This window comes from Ahaetulla prasina, chromosome 2 (assembly GCF_028640845.1).
Source record: "Ahaetulla prasina isolate Xishuangbanna chromosome 2, ASM2864084v1, whole genome shotgun sequence".
Lineage (NCBI taxonomy): Eukaryota > Metazoa > Chordata > Lepidosauria > Squamata > Colubridae > Ahaetulla > Ahaetulla prasina.
Window position 1 is genome coordinate 235,392,575 of NC_080540.1, and position 22,214 is coordinate 235,414,788.

Below are 22,214 nucleotides of genomic sequence, written 5' to 3' on the forward strand. Positions count from 1 at the left end.
CATCCTGTTCATCATGTTTGAAAGTTAAATGTGGCAAAAGATTCCCTCCCTCATCCCTAACCTTCTCTTTTTAGTCCATCAGCCAAATAAGGCCATCTCTGTGCACAGTTGTCCAAGTCTGAACAGAACTTAATTTCTTCTCACATTCTCTTCTCACATTCCTGAGTCTTTTTTCATGGTGTAGAACCTTAAGATATTACAGCCCAGGGTTATTGCTTCTGCTTTTAATAATGAAGAAGGCAATTACCATCTGCATTTCACATATCTTGATGTCTACCCTGGGTAGATTAATGTAATCCTTTTATATACAAACAAAATTTACAATAATGCTTTCAACTATCTACATGCACGTTTACTTTATGGAGAAGAAGTTGTCACACTTTAATATGCTGCTGATGAGCACTCAACATATAATTACCATGGGTGTGGCCCAAGAATCCGAATAATACAGATCAAAAGAAGATTGAAATTTTCATTTACTGCCTCTCATTGCAGATGTCAGCACACATCTTTTATGAAGCAAATTTAGAAAATGAATCACGAACATGTTTCAGATGAACCAATTCAGCCACCACCAGGTAGGTCTAGAGATCAAAGGGCTTAAGGTTATGGGAATGATCATTAAAAAAACATTATTTATGTATTTAAAAAACCACCATAATCTTAGAACATAGAAACTGTCTTCCCAGTGAAAGGCATCCATCTGACCTGGTATAGCCTGTTGACTTACACTGGCAGTACTTCCTAGATTGCCATTGTTCACCTGGATGGAAATGTCATAGAGCCATGATGGTGAACCTATGGCATGTGTGCTACAGGTGGCACGTGGGCATGTGAGTGTTGCCCTTATTCAGCTCCAGCACACATGCGTGTGCTGGTCAGCTGATTTTTGGGCCTTTTGGGCCCACTGTAAGTCAGGAAACAGGCCGTTTCTGGCCTCTGGGGGCGGAAGGCCATTTTTTCCCTCCCCAGGCTCCAAGAAAGCCTCTGGGACCTGGGGCCTGAGGGCAAAAAATAGGCCTACCAGGCACACCCGTAACCTTTTTGCTGTCGCATGCCAAAAGAGGAGGGAGTGCAAAGGGGTCGCACATGTATGCACAGGGGGGGCATTTAATTATGGTGTGGTCATGCTCACGTGCAACCCCCCCCGTGCTCCTCCCACTTTTGGCACACGACGGCAAAAAGATTAGCCATCACTGTCATAGAGCATAGAAAAAGTATATGTTGTATTATTACACTCTTTAGATGCTCACCTTCTATGTCTAGTTTACATTTTAAGCTGCATGGGAACAATATGAAATATAAGTATGAGAAGTTCTGATATTGGTTTTATTGATAAATCCCAAAACCAAAGATCAAAAGCTAATGGAAAGGTGGTGTTGTTTTTTTTTTTTTACTAGCAATCTTACATGTTCTTTTTGATCAAAAGACCACTTCTGAAAATTAGGCTCAGGCTGTAATTCAAAGTATACTCAGAAGGGTGTAAGATCTGTTAGGCCAGTAGAATCTATTTTTGTGTAGGACTTTACTAAGGGTCTCCACAAAGCAGGAAACTTTAAAAAGAAAAAAAAACAACAGCCAGCTTCCGATAAGCAATTTCAATGGGAGAAGCCAAATTTGCTTAGTAACCAAACGGTTCACTTAAGAACTGCAATAATTCACTTATGAATCAAGGTAAAAAGCTTGTAAAATTGATTATGACTCACTTAACAACCACCTTACGGAAATTCTGGAGTATTCTGAATTCAGAATTTAGTATTCTGAAATGATACATTCTTGGTAAAGGAAAGGAAATCCCAATTGTGGTCATAAGTTGAGACCTACCTGTATTCAGTGGTGGGTTACCCCCAGCTTGGACCGGTTCTATAGAACCGGTAGTAAAACCGGAAGGAGGCTCCACCCACGGACCTGAATGTCATCAAAAGTGATCGGCGCATGTGCAGAAAAGCGCACGTGTGCACGAGCGGAGCCAGCGCACATGCACGGGCACAATGCAAACCGGTAGTAAAGATAAGTAGAACCCACCCCTGCCTGTATTCATATTTTAGATCATCAGCCTTCTGTGGTGGTGCAGTGGGGAGCCATGGATATAATGCAGTATTGCATGACTAACTCTGTCCTCGGCCAGCAGTTCGATTCTCACCAGCTCAAGGTTGACTCAGCCTTCCATCTCTCCGAGGTCAATAAAATGAATGCCCAGATTGTTGGGGGCAATATGCTAACATTTGTAAACCAGTCAAGAGAGTGCTGTAAACCACTATGGAGCAGTATATAAGTCTAAGTGCTATTGCTATTAGAACTGTCATAATAGGGTGTTCCACAGACATACAGTAAATACACATAAATGACAAAATATTCAGGCTATCTGCGGGATTCCTGCATATATCTATTCATGTGCTCCTATTTCATGAAATAATGTTTGGCTAGAAATAACATTTTGGAGCCAGGGTCAGTATGAAGATTTTAAGCTAGGCTATATCCAGAACGAGTCAATTGAATTTAAAATGTGCTGGTAAATGACACAATTGTAGTAATAATACTGTACTGCATGAGATAGGCCAACAGCCCTGGCCTGCCAAGTAATTTTGCTAACTGAAACTGAGTTAAAATATTACTCCATCAGATTTGGCTCAACTAATCTGCCCTATTCAAGCATTAATTCTGCCTTCATCTGTCCCCTCTAATCAGGCTGCTGTCTAAAACAAGCTAATCTGCACAAGCATTTTATCCCATAATTATGATTTCTGACATACTCAGAAACTATATATGGCATATATTGCATTTTCTTTCAATAGTTTGTATTTCCCAGACTCCTTTTTTTATGGCTCTGGTGAACCACCACTGGTCTTCTGCATTACTAATTCAAATGTAGCATTATAGCTGTTACTTATTCGAATGGCTTTAAAGACCACCTGTCAGGATGGGTGGTAAAATGCAGATTACCTGAAAGTGAATTGACAATTGCTAGAACATCTTTGGAAAGCCACAGAAATTGTGATCTGATGAAAGAGAAACTAAGCAGCAAAAAAGAAACAAAGGAAAATATGTTACCTAGCAGAACTAGGGGCAAACATGGGTTGATTTCCAAAAATAAGATTGGCATTCTACTGCAGGCATGGGGTTAATGGATGAATTTCTGGCAGAAAACTAATGATTTATTCTTAAAAAATTGTTCACTGTGCCTATATAGAAAAGCCCTAAACATTAAGAGACAGCTTAATGTTTAAATAAACCAAATATGGCAGCAATTGGGATCTACAAATGCATTATTTTTTAGATAATCCCCTTTCAGTGACTAAAATTATGACCATCAACTCAGTTGTTAAGTCATTAAGTGAAACCCTGGTTATGCTCATGATCTTACTTCAGCTTTCCTTTGCTTTATAAACCTGCAAAGATAAATGCGAAGATTGGTCACAAAGGTATTTTTTCATCACCATTGTAACTGTAAATGGACAGTAAATGAGGCAGACACTAAATGAAGACTACCAATATAGGTATGCAATATTTAAGAAAAGTCACGTGACTTTCCTTAGATGCTACATTTCCTCCATTTACAGTGATAGTTACTGGAGTGTGCACTCAGATCCTTCATGAAGTGTTGCATTTATTATACTTAGTTGGATTTAAAAGATATACTGACTGCACAGTACTTTTAATTTTAAAATGTTACAGGTAGTTTCTGAATAGGCTAGGAATACAAGCGCTATATAAGTGTATTTGTGCAATCTTATATCTATCTATTCTTAGAGAAGTCACATTGAATTCAGTGAAGTTCACTTCTAGGTCAGGTTTTCAGAATTAATTATCACCGAAGTAGCTTCTCTATTTTAAAAATAAAACTATAAAGACACATTTTTTTGTTTGTGCTTCGAAAAATAAATACAAGCTCGTTTTTATTTGCATTTTAAACAGTCTATGAATTTAGGCAGTGGCCTACTTTGAAAAAAATGAGTGGGTTAGAATTCATACCTGAAAAACATAATGAGAAAGCTAAGCAGTTCTTTTCTTGTAATTGGCCCCTGTTAATTAGGAAATGATTTTTTTTTCTAATGAAGGAAAAGGAAGAAATTGAAGCAAGCATTCTTTTTCAGCTGAAGTACCTTTATTTCAGTCCAACAGAATAAAGTATACAAAAAAATGAGAACCTATTTTGTGTCGAGCTTAATCTGGAACACTCCAGTATAGTAGAATAAAACCATTTCAACCATAGGAAACAATTGGATTTTATTATGAAGTACCTACTGCCATATTTTGTACCTTAGGTTCATTAAATTAGCAGGGAGGGGGCAGTTCATACTGGCTGTTATTTATGTTGTCAGATGGAAAAGGAAACTTTAAAGAAAACTTTGATAGAAGCAATGGAAGCAATTTTTGGCTTAAGCAGGATTTAAGCTGGATATACTAATTGTAGAAGAACCTGAGAAGATTACTATGTGCACTCATCGATTAACACCAGCCATATCTCAGCAGGAAAAAATAAATAGGTCTACACAGCAAAGCAGGAGAGAGGAAGACATCTCTTTGGCTTCTTCACAACGTAATTTTCCTTCCACCTCTCAACTGCTTTTCAAGCTGTCCATGGATCTAGTGCTGTTTTATCTTGGTTACAATTTTTTTTTGAGATATAAAATGCAAAGAAAAATAATGGGAAAACAGGGGACAAAAAAAGGAAGAAGAAAAAGTGTAGGGTAATAGAAGGAAAGAAAAGCATTTGACTGCCAGCTCTTTTTAGAACAGTAGAATAAAGTAATAACACAACCATAAGTTTTTACTTTTACATAGTAATATATGCTAACCATTTCTTTAACCACAAACATACATAATCTGCAAAACGCAAAATCAAAGTTTCATTTTTTCCCACCCCAGGCACAAAGTCCAGAAGGGGTTTCCAGATCTAGTGCTCTTTTAGAATAACATTAAAACAAATGTTGCAAAGCAGCTGAATTATCAGCTGACAATCAGTCTCCCTTTCACTGCAGCTATGCACCATACCTATGTCAAACCAAAGGAAGTTTTGTCAAATAGCTAAATCTGCTGATCTAGCTATCTGCCAGAACTAATCTTTTACCTCAGTCTCAATGCCAGCTGATCTTATAGAGAGGATTATTGGCTGATATTTGGAAGTGGAGAAGGGAGGGAGGAAATAATGCTTGGAGAATCCACCAGCCTGTAATTTATGCAAAGGTGATGTGATGACTTTCCCTTTTACCTACAAGGATCCAGCTGAAGTAGAATAGTTGAAATTTCTACAATCCAGCATGACTCCCTCTCGGTGGCTAACCTTTTGCTAGAGATCTGAAGGAGAAAGCTGGCTGAAATACTGGCTAAAACAAATATTTGAAGGCAAGTTCCTAGCTCAGTTCACCCTGAATGGAAAAAAAAACACCCAAAGAATATTGTAGACTCTCAATCCATGACTTATGCTGGGTTTAGTAAATCTGCAGATAAAATAAGCAATTAGTTGATTGTTTTACAATGTTAGGACTGAAATGAAACCATCATTTCATCATTATCACGTCCTTATCAGTGCTCCTTCCTTATTACCAAATATGCTTACAATAGTTTGTCAGATACACACCAAAGGATATTTACTTAGTTGTGATTTGATGGCCTATTCCTGAAGATCATGGAAAAGAGAGTTTACAGCATTCATTATCAAGAACACTTCTGCCTGTGTTTAGACAGAGAGGTTGAGTCATTCACAAATGTTCTTTTGAGGTGTTCCTGGATCATACCTCATGTCTTGTGTCAATCTTCCCATTTATGAGAAGATGGTCAGACTAGTGTCAGTCAGAAATTGTGCTTCTAAGCAAACAGTCTAGAGACAATTTTATGAAATTTACAAAATGGTATGCCTCAGCAATCATTTGTTCTGTCTGACTTGACAGGTCCATAATCATCATCATCATCATCATCTCCTCCTCCTCCTTTTCCCGTCATTTTTTCATCATACATTGTCACAATGTTGATATCAAAAGCTGTAACTTCAATGGATTTGATCTTTTGTTATGCAGTTGTAATCGGCACCAAGGTATTTTTAGAATCCATCTATAAAATTATTGTTATTGTTATTGTTATTATTACTATTATTATTATTATTATTACAGTATACACAGCAAACAAGATAACTATGCTGGATTTCGTATCACAGATCACTAGTCAAACACTTCCCAAGCGTTTAGGACTGCGTGATATATCGGCGAATTATGCGAGCAGATCCCAGTAAGGTGGCCTTCTGCAGCTGACCAATGGTGATCTTGTTAGCGCCAATTGTTTTTAAGTGCTTGCCACAACTTCCCCAGATTTCATTCCTTCAGGTCATGGGTCCCAGATTTGAAATGCATTCTGCAAGCCCATTTGAGATACACTGGTTCAAAATTTTGAGGTACACTGGTTCAAAATTTTGAGGTACACTGGTTCAAAAATACACTGGCTGGGGGATTCTGGGACTTAAAGTTGCCAAGGTTGGAGACCCCTGCTCTATGATACACTGTTTCATCATTAAGAGCCATGACAAGTAGAGTTTTAGAAGTGTATATGTTCATACTTCACTTTTAGATGGAAAAAAACAATACAAAATTTTTCTTTTATTGTGTATGCGATAAAAGAACAAATCTCTCTTTTTCTGAACAAATGCTGTATAATCTCCATCTTGCCAAAGTTTTAATTTACCTAAGTATGCCTGGGATTTTGCCATTCTAAAAATCCACTAGATATTGAAATTAGCATTTTAATTAATTAACAATGAGAAAAATCCTGAAGAAAGTAGGGAAGACGCTTTCTGCCAGTCAACAAGAAATAATGATGTCTCATAATGAAGGCCAACAGGTGCCAATATTTTATGTTGTCACGAACAACTGAAAACATAAAACTGTGGCACTCTTCTATCTTGCTACAATATCAGCTTCCATTACCTGGATCTGGCAGTAAATCCTAGTCTTCTCATCTCATGCAACTTAAACTTGGCTGCTAGGCTTAGACTCACTTGAATTCTCTCTAATACATGGCATAATATGGTTTAATTAGAATGAAACTAGACCAAGCAGTTAATTGCCTTCTGTTAGCCTGAGGTGGGGAGTTCTCCACTTATATCCATACAAGTTCTAACCCTTGCTGCTGCTTCTCCATTTTTCTATGTTTTAATGGATTCTTGAGTGCCTTCATGGTCTTTGAAGCTGAGCTGTTGGTGGTTGACTTAGTTGACAACTGGGATCCAAATTTTGGTCACCATGATATAAAAAAGAAGTTGAGGCTCTAGAAAGAGTGCAGAGAAAAGCAACAAAGATGGGTTGCAGGAATTGGGTATGTCTAGTTTAATGAAAAGAAGGACTAGACATAATGTGATAGCAGTGTTATCACCTGTGATAGCAGCAAGTTGAAGATGCTCCAAAACTGGAGGTTTTTAAGAAGAAATTGGACGACCATTTGTCTGAAATAGTATAGGGTTTCCTGCTTGAGCATGGTGTTGGTCTAGAATGGGGGTGTCAAACTCAAGGCCTGAGATTCGGCCCGTGGGGTGCTTAGATCTGGTCTGAGGGGGCACCCTGGAAACAGCAAAGGACTGGCCCATGGTGCCTCTGCCAGCGAAAACAAAGGTTGTGAGGATTGCAGGCGGCTCTCCCAAGCTCTGTTTTCGCTGGCAGAGGCAGGAGGCTGTCGCAGGTGAAAATAGAGCTTGGGAGCCCACTTTTGTTGGCAGAGAGCTTGGGCCTCCACAGGCGTCCCTGACACGAGTGATGTTGAGTTGGCCATGCCCACCCTGGCCACGCCCATCCCGGCCCTCTGAGGTCAAATACAACTCTGATGCAGCTCTCAATGAAACTGAGTTTGACACCTCTGGTCCAGAAGACCTCGAAGGTTGCTTCCAGCTCTGTTATTCTGTTATCCACCTTCTTTCACTCTCCCACCCAGAGCATTGTTCAGACACCCGATATCACTGTCCCAACTTAAAAGTGATCAGACATTCCCAGTTAACCCAGAGCTGATCATCATTAATAATACTTATTTTGAAATACAAATACCTGTTCAAAGCTTATTATAAATATTGTTATTCACTGTTATTAATTAGAACTAAGATAAATATTTTTTTTTAATTTCACAGTGTATATTTTCTATTACTTATTTGGTGTGCTACACTGCATCAGTAAGCATGTATAATGATAGAGAATCTGATCATTCATTCATTCATTCACTCATTATCAGCCCAAATAGTTCCCAAACAGCATCTTTGAAATGTATGGCCTTCTACTTCTAGAATTCTGAGCAATGATCACTCTGGCTGGGAAATTCTTAAAACCCACAAATTGCTGAGGTTTGGGAAACATTAGACTAAATCAATCCATTGCAAGCTTCTTCAGCTGCTTCCAACTGCTTTGATATTTTTTGTGTGTGTTTAACATCCAAGTTTTCCAATCTTATGTCACCACAGATAGTATACTTATTGAACTATTTCCTATATAAATAACCCTCTTTTTGGCACAGAAATCAGCTAGACAACTTGGGCCAGTCAATCAGATTCTCAGTCCCGGACAGGGAAGTTGAAAAACAACTATTTAACAATCCTCACTGGATCAATGTGGTAGATTACCCCAACCTTAATGAAGGGGCTTTTATCCTGCAGTAATTCATTCAAGTTGATTTTATATAAATAGACATAGATATTGGATATAGATAAACTCTCCAATCTAGATACTCTTCTTTTTGGGAAAGTTCAAATAATAATCCTATGTTAATAATGTCAATATCTCCCTTTCTCTTACTAGTAAATCAGTGTCAAGGATGTACAGTATAGTGTTCCTGACATTGGAAAACCTTCATAGTGCTGATTCAGAGATGAAGAAGATTTTGCAAGGTGTTAACCTGTTAACTTTCTTCCACTGGCCTCTTGCATAGCATGAGGCCATGTATGGACCTCAAATCTGCTGCAACAGCATCTAATTCCACTCTTAATTTTAAACCTAATCATGCATTCATCTTAGGTGATGGAATAGGGAAGCAAGTGTACTAAGTCCCTACGTCCATCACTGCCATACAAATTGAAGGTGACTTTTGGTCATAGAAATATTTATATATTAATTGTACTATTCTAAACCATGCTGACCACCTTATGAGAAGGAAGGACTCACTGGGGAAGAGCCTAACGTTGGGAACAATTGAAGGCAAAAGAAGAATGGGATGACAGAGAATGAGGTGGCTGGATGGAGTCACTGAAGCAGTCGGTGTGAGCTTAAATGGACTCCAGAGGATGGTAGAGGACAGAAAGGCCTGGAGGAACGTTGTCCATGGGGTAGCGATGGGTCGGACATGACTTCGTGGCTAACAACAACAAAACCATGCTGAGAGCTTTTTCAAGGAGCCCAGACTTCTTCCCAGCAAATAACCCCCCCTCCCTATTCTAAGAAAGATATGAATAGTAATGGTGAAAATAGAACTCTTCTGGAATTTGCCCTATTTCTGGTTTTAATCGTAATAAGCACATCTGGCATAAAAAGAAACTTTTCAGATGAAGATGTCATTAAATAAAAAAAATAAATCTGTTTTAAGTTTTTATTTTTTAATAAAAGTATTTGATATTTTTAAAAATCTCTCTTACAATTGCTTGACTCTGTCTTGACATTTTGACCTTTCAAAATTATGCATTAATGTGGGGATAATTAGAATGATTCATACTGTTCACAGATGCCATAGCCTTTGTGACTGTCCAAATTAGTTTCTCTCTCTCTCTCTTTCTCTCTCTCTCTCTCTCTCTCTCCCCTGTGTGCCTGTCTTCCTTTCTTCCTTCCTCCTTCTTCCTTCCTACCTTTCTATTTTCCTTCCCTTTTTTCTTGATAGTCATTTGAGTGAGGTATTGACAGGTGTGCTGTAATGCTTTTAAATTCTCATATTTTCTCTTTATACTTTATGAACATTGTTTCATAGATCTTACACTAATCACTTGGTTCTATTTTTCACATGCTTTCATAAATTAGCTGTAAAACCAACACTATAATGTTTTTATCATTCCAATTTTGGACCTCACCCAAATATTATTCTGTTTTTACAAAGTGTATGAAATACATGCTCATTTGGCAACAAGATTGCCAAAAGATTTATCCTGTGCCTTATGAACAAGAGCTCATCCATTAACTTTCAGCAACTCCTTTAAGGAGCACATTTGTTGTACAAAATATGCTTGATACAAGAAAACACCTGAAGTCAGGGAACTTATGAACAGTGCTCCTTTTGACAAACTGTACTTTCAAAATAGAGTATTTGACCTCTGTGGGATTATCTTCATAGCTGGAAATAGCTTTCTTGAAAAACCTTCATAGCTTTCTTGAAGTCTGGTAGACTATAAACCACTGTTGACCAAACAAAATCATGTTGGATCAACAAGGGTACACCCAATAAGATTACAGTAAATCCTCCATGGAAATCCCAAAGTTCAAAATACCAAGAATTATATTATGTTGAATTTTAAGTGAATCCAAAACATATTGTTACATGAAGAATAAAAAAAGCCCTTAGGAATTTCTTTCCAGGAGTTGGAACCTGATGGGCTCAAGGTTGACTCAGCCTTCCATCCTTTCGAGGTCGGTAAAATGAGGACTCAGATTGTTGGGGGCAATATGCTGACTTTGTAAAACACTTAGAAAGTGCTTTAAAGCACTATGAAGTGGCATATAAGTCTAAGTGCTATTGCTATTAATCATTCAATCATCTAAAATGGCTCAAGTATTCTTTCATAGCCTAAATCTGTGACACCTAAATCTGTACTTGATGTTTGAAAACATGAAACTCTACTAAACTGTTGCTGTGGTTGGCAAATCACAAGTTTCAATTTCTATTCCAGTGGGTAGTTTCTAAAGTTAAAGCAACATTTATGATATTAGGAAGACATTAGGAAGAAACATTTTATGTTATTTGAGAGTGGACTCCAACATATGGAAAGACTACTGAAGCAGCTTGTATAACTCAGTAGAAGAAGATTTATTGGATAAAATAGAATATTTCTAGCTCAGGGTTGAACTGTGGGGTCTTTGGTGCTCTCTGAGCTTGGTGGGGTTTTTGCAGCCATTTCATTATGAAACTACATAACAGCAGCAATGATGATGTTACCTAGTTTGGTAATGAAATGTCTGCAAGAAAAACACCAAGCTCAGAGAGCATCAAGGACCCCACAGAAGATTTATTGATGGGAAATACATATGTAGCTCCTATGTCCTACCACGCCTCCATTACATTTCTGCCTGTCTAGAGAACAGAGATGGGAAGGAAGATTGTGTATATTAGTAATCACATAAACAAAGAGTAAGTAGACTGAGAGATAAAGAGAAATACTGGGGAATTTGTAACCATGTATACCTCATTGGACCTTGTCAGTAAGATTATGTGATTCTGAGAAACAGTACGACTGAAGTACATTTTCAACAGAAACCAAATTCCTCTGCTTCTGAACCAATGTTTAAGATATGAAACACATATAAAGGCAAGTTTATGATATGACATCACACATTTCTGCCAGTAAATCTATTTTAGCTATATGAAGTCAAAAGTCTCTGGAAACTAAACCAACATTTATGATATGAAATTAGAATGCTACCACTAAACCAGTGTCACCCCTGTGAGCTAACATTGTGTTTGCAGTTTGAAATCATAAGTCCCAGAGAGCTAAACAAACTAGTGCCTTGAAATCACAAGTCTATGCTACCAAGTCAGTATTTTAAAAACTCTACACCTTTGAAATGCCCACTCAAATGTCAAATCATGGCTTCTTGTGGACAGCAGCATCTTAGATACTTGCTGGGCCCACCTCTCCAACATGCTATGGCAATTTCAGTCTGACCTAAGCATAGTACATAAAATTATCTATCACAATGTCCTACCTGTCAATGACTACTTCAGCTTCAATCACAACAATACACAAGCAAATAATAGATACAAACTCAAGGTAAACCGCTCCAAACCCGATTGCAGAAAATATGATTTCAGTAACAGAGTGGTCAATGCACTACCTGACTCTGTAGTTTCTTCCCCAAACCCCCAAAACTTTAAGCTTAAGCTGTCTACTGTTGACCTCACCCCATTCCTAAGAGGTCTGTAAGGGGCATGCATAAGAGCACCTGCATGCCTACTGTCCCTGTCCTAATATTCCTTTTTTACCTACTCTTTTCATGTATCCAAATTATGTTTATACTTTTACCTGTTATCTTATATATGATTGACAAAATAAATAAAATAAAAAATAAAAAAATAAATAAAATGTGACACTATTCTTGAGATTACTGTGAGAAACTCTGACCTTCTGGCTACTTGGTATCATTTGCCCTGCTGTCATTGGCCTCTGGCACTCCAGTCCAAATGTTTGGGGTATTTCTTCCTTCCCCTTTCACTTTACAAGGTGTAATATAACAAAATGAATGGCAATCCAAATATGCAATTACCCCATGCCTCCTACTGTTTCAACTAGATTTGTCTTTTTCTTTACTTCTACCAGTTGAAAAGCAATTTAAAATTGGAGGCAAATGAGCAGAAGGAAAGGAGATCTAGATGTGTGCCTCCAAACTTTTCTTTACAGTTGTGTAGACTGGCAATGTTACTCTTCCAGAAATAAGTGAAATGCTAACATCAGCATTGAATTGCTCCTGGTAGCAGTTTCTTATGGGCTGATGGGTTTTGAATGGGTTGATGGATGGTTCTTTCAACTTAAAAGAGCATCTTAAAAATGTTCATTGTTTATTCATGGCTTCCTGTCCTTTACAGTCTCTACTGTGAAACATTTATCAATAGGTTCCTGAAAATGGAAAAAAATAAGGCTGGTTTTTACATATTACAATTAGCAAGCAAGAGGCTTTTCTAAAAAAAAGATTACAGTTATGCAGCATCAAGGTTGACAGATGCAGCTTTTTTTTGTACTGATTTACAGTATTGTATTTTAATCTTTTGGTGATAGCTTGTAATGTTTCCAAAAATAAGTAAGAGGAAGGAAACAATGGTGTAGATAAAGGGAGAAAAGTCAGAATGACTGTAAAAAATCTGTGTTGATATGTTTTTGGAAGTAACATGCTTATTATGCTTATTAAAAAAAACCACATACAGAATAGAATAGAATAGAATAGAATAGAATAGAATAGAATAGAATAGAATAGAATTCTTTATTGGCCAAGTGTGATTGGACACACAAGGAATTTGTCTTTGGTGCATATGCTCTCAGTGTACATAAAAAGAAAAAAATATATGTTCATCAAGAATCATAAGATACAACACTTAGTAATAGCCATAGGTTATTAAATAAGCAATCAAATCACACTAGGAAACAAATCAACAGTATCAATTGTAGAGATACAAGCAACAAGTCATAAGTGGGAGGAGATAGGTAATAGGAAGGATAAGAAGAAGAAGAAGAATACAATCTTAGTAAATAGTTTGACAGTGTTGTGGGAATTAGTTGCTTAGCAGAGTGATGGCATTCAGGGGGAAAAATACACATAGAGATGCCAGCTTAATATGAACGCAAAACATGCAAATGCTGTATAAAGATATTGGCTAGTAATGTGGTCTGTGTGAGAAATAAATGTTTCTCAATACAGATCGCTTTACTATATGGAAGTGAGATTAAGATGTATCAGGAAAAGTATAAAAGTAAATTGACCTCAATGGTTCTGGGTACTTAAGAACTTTGTGTGTGCAGAAGCAACTAGGAAAAATCAACTGGACAGATGTTATGAGATATGTCATTTAACTATATCAACTCTAATTTGTTGCTTTTCAGATCTACTATACCTATAGACTACTGTAACCGATTAGGATTTACAGTTTGTACAGGCTTCATAAAATATTTGGATTTAAATCTCTCTTGAAACTTATCACAATTTTAAAAATTAAATATATCCAAATACATAGATGATACTTTTAGTATCTCCGTGGTTAAACTTTAGAACTTCGTGGTTAAGCTTCCATTACACTTTTGAGGCATGATTAATATTATCAAAATAAATATTACATTGAGATTAATATACATTTTAAGAAAGATGTCCCTAATAGATATTTTACACATCTAGATTAGTTAATGATAAATCTTTATGGTGGGTTATAACCTTGGCCAAATTGAAATTACTCTATAATGATGGTAGCTTCATTCTACCAGATTTTAAAACTATATTATTGGGTTTTAAAACTATGTAATCATCTATGTTGTTTAGGAATGAGAACTTTTATGAATATTTTCCTCTGTAGGTCTATTTAGACAACAAACAGGTAACAGCTTTGAAATCTTGGCAAGTTTTAGCATCCAGGTATATTAAACAAGGATCTTTGTTCCAGCTTTGAACAGTCATAATATTTTGATCCCAATTCTCTTGAAAAAATCACATTGTGACATAACCCAAATTTCAAAATAGTGGAGAAGATGCTTCAATGGAATCTTGAACAAATAAAGGATCAACATCTTAATCGGTTTATTTCTAATAGTTGTTTTAAAGTCTTGGAGAGCTTGCATCTTAAATATGATTTACTTACAATATTAGCCTAGCAAAATATACAGTTCAAACCTGTATTAATTAAACTGTATGACCTAGAACAGTGATGGCTAACCTTTTTGCCATCACGTGCCAGGAGCGCGTGCCATTTGCCAACTTCCAGTGGGATCAGAAGGTCCATTTTTTGCTGTCCCTAGCCTCCAGGGCCTTTCTAGGAGTCGGGGAGGGGTGGTCAAAAACAGCCTTCCCCTCCCCCCAGAGGTTCTCCGGATGCCAGAAATGGCCCATTTGCTAACTTCCAGTCCCAACTGTTTTCCTATTTCTGGTGGGCCTAGAAGGCCCAAAAATCAGTTGGCCGGCACGCACATATGCACCAGAGCTGAGCTCGCATGCCCATTGATATGGCTACACTTGCCACCTGTGGAACGCTTGCCATAGGTTCGCCATCATGGTCCTAGATGTTCTAGCAGCCTCTGAGACACTACCGATTTTATGGCCTTTAAGAGTTGTAGCACTTGAATGGAAATCAATCATTTAATTTAAAGAGAAACTATTACTAATATATCTAACTTGTACAATGAAGAATTGGAATATCCATTTTTGAAGAATTATTGGATGTTTATTAAAAAACATAAAATATACTTCTTATAATTTATAAAATGAATTAATCAGAAAATATTATTTCATGTTTATTAGTTCCTACAATGAATGAATAGACATTAGAATCTTTTAAGGCAATTTGAAGGTTCTTTAACTCATATCTGATTTTGTTCAGTTATATACATGTTTGACTTCAGATCACTACATATATAAACACAATATTGTCAAGAAATATTGTAGTTAAGGATCTTAATGTGATGTTGAACTATATTCCAAAAACATGAAATTTGTCATTGCATGAAGAACACTAGATTTCTCATGCTTCAGGTTTATTTATTTATTTATTTATTTTATTATTCGAATTTATATACCGCCCTATCTCCCAAAGGACTCAGGGCGGTTTACAGGCATATAAAACATCAATATCAATATACAAATTAAAATAATCCTTAAAAAACTTATTCTAGCGCCCGAATTATTAAAAATAGAAATATAAATATCAAATATAAATATTAAAATCAATTTAAAACCCCTCTAAATTTAAAAATCTAAGCCAGTCCTGCACAGATGAATAAATGTGTCTTGAGCTCATGACGGAAGGTTCAAGGTCAGGAAGTTGACGGAGTCCTGGGGAGTTCGCTCCAGAGGGTGGGAGCCCCACAGAGAAGGCCCTTCCTGGGCGCCGCCAACCGACACTGCCTAGCTGACGGCACCCTGAGGAGTCCCTCTGTGAGAGCGCACGGGTCGGTGAGAGGTATCTGGTCGCAGTAGGCGGTCCCGTAGATAACCCGCCCTATGCCATGGAGCGCTTTGAAGGTGGTCACCAAAACCTTGAAGCGCACCCGAAGGCCACAGGTAGCCAGTGCAGCCTGCGCAGGATGGGTGTTATGCGGAGCCACGAGGGCTCCTCTATCACCCGCAGCCGCATTCTGAACTAACTGCAGCCTCCGGATGCCCTTCAAGGAAGCCCCATGTAGAGAGCGTTGCAGTAATCCAGGCGAGACGTCACAAGGGCGTGAGTGACCGTGCAAAGGGCCTCCCGGTCCAGAAAGGCGCAACTGGCGCACCAGGCGAACCTGGTAGAACGCTCTCCTGGAGACGGCCGTCAAATGATCTTCTAGAGACAGCCGCTCATCCAGGAGGACGCTGTTGCGCACCCTCTCCATCGGGGCCAATGACTCACCACCGATGGTCAGCCGCGGATTTAGCTGACTGTACCGGGATGCCGCATCCACAGCCACTCTGTCTTGGAGGGATTGAGCTTGAGCCTGTTTCTCCCCATCCAGACCCGTCGGCCTCCAGGCACCGGGACAGCACTTGATAACCGTTGGGGTGGTCCGTGGAAAAGTACAGCTGGGTGTCATCCGCGACAGCTGGTACCTCACACGAACCCACTGATGATCTCACCCAGCGGCTTCATGTAGATGTTGAACAGAAGGCGAGAGGATCGATCCCTGCGGCACCCCACAAGTGAGGGGCCTCGGGCCGACCTCTGCCCCTGTCAACATCGACTGCGACCGGTCGGAGAGATAGGAGGAGAACCACCGTAAACGGTGCCTCCCACTCCCAATCCTCCAACCGCGCAGCAGGATACCATGGTCGATGGTATCGAAAGCCGCTGAGAGGTCTAATAGGACCAGGGCAGAGGAACAACCCCTATCCCTGGCCCTCCAGAGATCATCCACCAACGCGACCAAAGCCGTCTCCGTGCTGTAACCGGGCCGGAAACCGGACTGGAACGGGTCTAGATAGACAGTTTCATCCAGGTGTAAGGGAAACTGATATGCCACCATACTCTCAACAACCTTCGCCGCGAAGCGAAGGTTGGAGACCGGACGATAATTACCTAAAACAGCCGGGTCCAGGGAAGGCTTCTTGAGGAGGGGCCTCACCACCGCCTCTTTCAAGGCGGCCGGAAAGACACCCTCCACCAAAGAAGCGCTCGTAATCGCCTGGAGCCAGCCTCGGGTCACCTCCTGCGTGGCCAGCACCAACCAGGAGGGGCACGGGTCCAGTAAACATGTGGTTCTGCAGATGGTTCCTTAACATAATTAGACATACCTGTCTAATTTTAAATCTTTTGAAAGATTTCCATGTTAAAAAGGAATAAAATTAAATAATATGTTTCTTCCTGGTCGAGATTTAATGAAAATGCTAAGGATTGAATTAACTTTAAATTGCTTTTTATAATTATCGAATGGATCTCCCCCTTTTTTTCTGTTAGGTTTTTTTGTATGTTTAGTTTATTTTAATAATTGTAATATATCTTATGTTTCCTATATTATTATATAATCCCTATTGAGCGATGAACTTGTGTTTTGTACATTTTAAATAAACATTCTGAAATGCTGTACTTATGTCTGTACTTTTCATACTTTCATACTTATTATACTTAAGACATTTATTTAAGTATAATAATGTAAACATTAGGTTTGCTTCCTTCTCTTTCTCTAGCCGATCCTTCAATGTTAAATATCAACCACTGGTTATTATTGTTTCCTAAAACCTGAGTGATCTCCTTTCCCATCAGTGACATTGCTACAATTGCCACCAAGTCTCTAGGTCCTTCCAGGTCCCATTGCTATGACCCAATTCCTCTACCAGGTTTTCCTCCACCAGCCATAAATGCTTGTATATTGTAAAACTTCTTTTACAGTCTAATCTGCTGCAAATGTTGCCCTCAATCGCTGCTAAGTGTGAACAACGACAGGTTAACCAGCCTTTCTCGGTCTGAGGATGTATGTCGAATGCCTTTTTGGTTTTGAAGGAAAAAAAGAAAAGAATGGTCTATAGCAGCGGCTGCCAATCTGTGGTCCATGGTGGTCCGTGAGAAAATTTTGGTGTTCTGCAGAAAATTATTTGCATTTTTTATATTGCACTAAACACTATTTATCTTTTTTAAAAAATTCATATTAGTGGTCTGTGGGATTTAAAATTATGAATTTAGTGGTCCATGAGGTCTGAAAGGTTGGCGACCCCTGGTCTATGGAAGAATGTCTCCATAGTAGCATCTTGAGGAAAAACAGGATTTCCCTCCTTTTTTCCTGAGGTAATTGAGATAAATGTGCATCAGAGTGCTACAGGCCTAGTGACGGAGCACATTGTTTCTAAATTATGAGTGCTATATTTGCATTATAACAACTTTCAGTTTAATATGACATGTTTCTAAGATAGTCCTTGGTTCCTTTCCTTGTTCAGTTTGCGGTTACCTCATTAAATTCCCGGTATTATTTGAAAGCCAGGCCGCAGATGCTCTCATTAAGGTGTGCTTTGTGATCATTGCAACGGAGTGTAATTGTTGCTTTATTTATGAAAAGGTTAACGTATCCTGGAGGTGCTGTTAAAGAATTATTCACATACACAATCATGCCAGCAGAGTGATAGCCATTATTAGCCATTCGTCATTCCCCATTCTGTTTTAGAAGTTCCGTTCGATTGCTTGGGGAATTGTCATGCATGGAGACTAGTGGGTTTCTGGGCATTTAAATATGAAAATATATGCACTCTGTATTTACTGACTGGCATTCATGATGCATGTCTACTGATTGGCAATTACAGCATATTGTATTTAGGACTGGCTCTCAGATTACATTGTCCATATGAATAATATAAAAATCAGATGTTGTCCTAAACAGTGCCCTGGCTTGCATATGTATCATATTAACTGAAGTAAATTGAATCAATCATAGTTGGCTGGATTGTCTGAAATGAGCTTTAAACCACGATTTACAAACTTCAATAGCCAAATCCATACAATAAGCTAAACCAAAGTCAGATACACCATATTATGGCCTCACAGTTGAGGCGGGAACTCAACTATTGTATAAAAATATACTTCCATTTTTTTCCAAGACCAAAAAAAAATTTGTATCTTCATTTTTATATATAAGCCATGAAAATTTATGAATCTGCAGCATATGGGAACAGAAACCATTCTTTCCTTTCATGAGATTTCCAAACCTTTGTCCTCAATCTATATTTGCTTTTGAGGTACCATTTTTTTCTAACAGTGGGACAGTTTGATGTAAGTTTCTCAGAGAGAACCTCAACTGGCATCAAATAAGCAGAACACTTGATCTCTCCATAGTAGAAATCCAATCAAATGATTCAGCTCTTATATATAGTAAAATAATTCATCACAGAAAATACTTTATGCATTCTTCTGATAGTTCTGCATGGAGCTAGAAACCATAGCATCAGAGGTGGTATTTAGCCAGTTCGGAACAGTTTGGGCGGACCGGTAGCAGAAATTTTAACTCGTTTGCTGAACTGGCAAATACCACCTCTGGCTGGCCCCACCCACATCTGCCCACTCACCACTCGCCAGGCCCACTCACTTTGCCATGAGTGACGTGGAGTTGGTCATGTCCACTCAGTCACATGACACCCACCAAACCACGCCCACCAAGCCACACCGACAGAATCGGCAGTAGAAAAATTTGAATCCCACCACTGCATAGCATGATATTATTTTTTTCTCACCAATCTAAGTAAGATTGTATCCAAAGATATAGAAGCTTCAGAGGGCAATTTTAGACAGACATGAGGATATCATACAGAGGTGGGTTTCAACAGGTTCTGACCAGTTCTGGAGAACTGGTAGTAGAAGTTTTGAGTAGTTCAGAGAACCGGTAAATACCAGCTCTGACTGGCCCCGCCCCCACCATTCTCTGCCTGCCAAGTCCCAGCTGATTGGTAGGAAATGGGGATTTTGCAATATCCTTCCCCTGTCACACCTACCAAGTCACACCATGCCCACCAAGCCACGCCCACAGAACCGGTAGTAAAAAAATTTGAATCCCACCACTGCATAGCATGATATTATTTTTTTCTCACCAATCTAAGTAAGATTGTATCCAAAGATATAGAAGCTTCAGAGGGCAATTTTAGACAGACATGAGGATATCATACAGAGGTGGGTTTCAACAGGTTCTGACCAGTTCTGGAGAACTGGTAGTAGAAGTTTTGAGTAGTTCAGAGAACCGGTAAATACCAGCTCTGACTGGCCCCGCCCCCACCATTCTCTGCCTGCCAAGTCCCAGCTGATTGGTAGGAAATGGGGATTTTGCAATATCCTTCCCCTGTCACACCTACCAAGTCACACCATGCCCACCAAGCCACGCCCACAGAACCGGTAGTAAAAAAATTTGAATCCCACCACTGGAATCCGCAAAGAAGGAGGGATTGTGGACCCATCTGAATGAGACAGGAACCTGATTTTAAGTTGGCAAAAGAGTCCAAAGTTGATCATGAAGTAATTATACCCAAATCAAGAATTAATGGACTGCAACAGAGGCCTAGCTATGCTCTCCCTTTAGGATTATAGAACAGTGGGGAGGGAATGGAGATTTTACAGTATCCTTCCCCTGCCATGCCCCCCAAGCCACACCCTCAAGCCACACCACACCCACCAAGCCACACCCACAGAACTGGTAGTAAAAAAAATTGAAACCCACCACTGATATCATGGATAACTAAAATATGTCACCTGGTTTTCAGTTCTTATGATTAGTTTTCTTCAGGATCCCTGAAGACCAGTTCCATCATTGATCTAAATTTTTCCCACACTGAAAAATAATCAGTCTTTTTATAATAATTACTTTTCAAATTACAACTTGATAAATAATATTTATCTATCAGGCTTCCTTATAGACTTAATAAAATGATAGACTTGCAATATTTACTTTGGAAATTGTATACCACAGTTGTAGAAGTCTGAAATATTTGGGTCCAAAACAGACAACTTTCTCCCTGTCAGCTGCTTGTTAAAGGAGCTGTGCCTTTTTCTGGGTTTTTAATACTCTGAATGATAGTATAATCATATTCACCAGTGCTTTGTGTTTCCTTGTGTGATGTTGTATACTTGTGCAATGAAGACATATATGGAGGTAGATGAAAGATAAAGCATGCCAAACCTACATAGAGAATGCCATAGAGGCAGAAATGTTTGTTCAGGCATTTCTCAGCTTCAGTAGTATACAAAGATGATGTTCAAGAAGGCTCAAGAGATGATTCTTAAAACAAGAGATTGTTCTCGAATGAATTGGGTATGACAATGATACTTCAGTGAAAAATACTAAGAGGTATGATAAAAGTGTTAAGCTAGGATTGGTCAAGCTTTATTGGAAGTTAAAAAAAATGGATGGGAATATTAGTAGGGTCATAGTATACACTGAGATGGTGAGCATGGTAGGCTTCATATCTTAATTCTTCTAAAATGTAAACATCACTTGCCAGCTAGACTTTGAATTGGGTGTGTATTGATGCATATTAAATTAAGGGATTTAAAGCTTTTTGTTTAGGTACTGTATATATTTCTGTGTAATCGGAATCTCTGAATATGTAAAAAAAAAAAAACCAAGAAAGTTACTAATAGCACAATGGTGTCCAAAGGAACCAGATTAATTATGTAAAAAGGATGTTGAGACTCTAGAAAGAGTGCAGAGAAGAGCAACAAAGATGATTAGGGGACTGGAGGCTAAAACATATGAAGAACGGTTGCAGGAACTCGGTATGCCTAGTTTAATGAAAAGAAGGACTAGGGGAGACATGATAGCAGTGTTCCAATATCTCAGGGGTTGCCACAAAGAAAAGGGAGCCAAACTATTCTCCAATGTACTTGAGGGTAGAACAAGAAGCAATGGGTGGAAATTAATCAAGGAGAGAAGCAACCTAGAACTAAGGAAAAATTTCCTGACAGTTAGAACAATTAATCGGTGGAACAACTTGCCTGCAGAAGTTGTAAATGCTCCAACACTGGACATTTTTAAGAAAATGTTGGATAGCCATTTGTCTGAAATGGTGTAGGGTTTCCTGCCTGGGCAGGGGGTTGGACTAGAAGACCTCCAAGGTCCCTTCCAACTCTGATATTATTATTATTATTATTATTATTATTATTATTATTATTATTATTATTATTATTATTATTATTATTATTATTATTAAACTCTATTTCAGCCTTCTCCAACTTGGGCACTGTCCAGATTTTGAGACTCCGCTCTGCATCCTTAGTCCTGGTCATGCTGGCTAGGGAATTCTGGAGGTTATAAGTCCATACATGTGGAGGATATCCAGAATGGGTAAGACCCCATTTACATATGCATATGTAAAATACAGTTTGCATATTTATACTGGCAACTAGACTCTGTTTTTTTT

The 22,214-nt window shown here is 38.6% G+C and overlaps 1 long non-coding RNA gene across 1 annotated transcript; it reads left to right on the plus strand.

The window, feature by feature from the left end:
* Nucleotides 1–544: 544 nt before the first annotated feature.
* LOC131189795 (uncharacterized) lies at nucleotides 545–9,480 on the plus strand. The gene is made up of 3 exons (XR_009153129.1): nucleotides 545–578; nucleotides 5,892–6,034; nucleotides 8,766–9,480. It is a non-coding gene; the product is annotated as an uncharacterized LOC131189795 (long non-coding RNA).
* The last annotated feature ends 12,734 nt before the right edge of the window (nucleotides 9,481–22,214 follow it).